The sequence below is a fragment of the Dasypus novemcinctus genome, chromosome 10 (assembly GCF_030445035.2).
Source record: "Dasypus novemcinctus isolate mDasNov1 chromosome 10, mDasNov1.1.hap2, whole genome shotgun sequence".
In the NCBI taxonomy this organism is placed as follows: domain Eukaryota; kingdom Metazoa; phylum Chordata; class Mammalia; order Cingulata; family Dasypodidae; genus Dasypus; species Dasypus novemcinctus.
The window spans coordinates 94862979-94864818 of NC_080682.1; positions in this window are offsets into that span (position 1 = coordinate 94862979).

Consider the following 1840-nt stretch of genomic DNA (forward strand, 5'->3'; position numbering starts at 1 on the left):
AAACATTCATGAGGCATTGCCACAGGGGGTAGAGATACACACAACAACTGAAATAATATGGAGCTCTGCCATATTTTCTAATGAAGTAGCAACAATCCCCTAAGTACAGGGGCAATGACCAGTGAAGAAGGATGGTCCATTGATGGGCCCTTTATATTAAAGACTATGCTTACGAGACCATTGTTTTTGAAATTGCAACTTAGCCTACAGTTGTAGGGTGCCTAAGAGTTACTCCTGAGAATCTCAATGTTGCTCAAATGTATCCTCTCTCTAAGCCAAACTCAGCATATAAATGCTTTACATTCTCCCCAGCATGGGACATGACTCCTGGGGATGAGCCTCCCTGGCACCAAGGTATTTCTATCAAGCACCAACTGGCAATACAACTGGAAAATTACCTTGAAAAAAATGGGGAAATGGTAAAGACAAATGAGTTATATGGCTCAGAGACTTCAAACTGAATGAGGAGGTCATCAGAGAGGTAATGCTCATGCACATCTCAGCAGAATCTCAAAGTAGATACTATCCCAAATAGTGGTGTTCCTGAGGGCTATGGAGAGAGCCAGTTCTTTTGGTCATGGAAGATGTTATCTCCAGAGTGTGGTGCCTTGACAGTGGGTCCTAGTTTGGAGTTTGTGCTCCTAAGTGTGGCAGAGCTGGACTCAGATATGACTTCTTTACACATGCTTCTTCTGTCCCTTTTATTGAGCCTATAGTTGGCACTAGAGTTGGTAGGTGTATGTCCAAGAGACTTGAACCTCTAGGCTGTCCATGTGCCAGCTGGGCCCTGAGCTTCAGCAGAGTTTCACCACCTACTGTCCAGTTCATTGGACTTACCCAGGCCAACTAACAAGGAGGTGAGGATGGGTAACCATCACACCAAGGAACTGAGAGAGTCTACAACTACAGGCAAGAGAGTCCCATACAGCAGCCACATGGGATCAAAGTCCCTTATCAATTAAAAGTTGAGTGGATATCACCATCCGAGAATCCTCAGGAGTGGGGAATAAAATATGGAGTAGAGTGGACTTTCTGGTATTCTACTATAGATTTATTGTGATTGTAGCAATGGAAGAAATTATATATTTGATATGGAGGCAGTGCTCACTGGCATTGCTTAAGGCAGGGAGAGGGAAAAATAGGTGTAATATGGGGGCATTTTGGGAGATTGGAATTGTCCTGAATGACATTGCAATGACAGATACAGGCCATTATATATTCTGCCTTAACCTACAGAATGGAATGGGAGAGTGTGTAAACTTCAATGTAAACTATAATCCATACTGTATGGCAAAGCTCCGAAATGTGTTCATCAATTGCAATGAATGTACCACCCTAATGAAAGAAGTTGTTAACATGGGAAAATTGGGAGGTGTGGGGAGTGGGGCACATGGCAATTCCCTTTACTTTTTATGTAACATTTTATGTAACCTATGTATCTTTTAAAAATGAAAAATAAAAAATATACTTAAAAATACATTAGAAGCCTATAACAGCAGATTGGAATTGATGGGAGATATGATTAGTGAATTGGATGGCCAAGCATTTGAACTTGAAAAGTCAGGAGAACAGAAAGAAACAGGAATGGATTTAAAAAAAATAGGACAATTTCACAGGGAATTAAATGACAATGTGAAACACAGAAACATACACAATATCAGTGACACAGAAGGAGAAGAAAATGAAAAAGGGAAAAAGGGGCAGAAAGAATATTTGAGGAAATAATGACAGAAAACTTTCCAACTTTTATGAAAACAATATATGAGAAAGACAACACAACCAAAAGAGCAGAAATCTGAATAGGCCTACTCTGAGACAGTTCAGTTTAGAATAACAAATT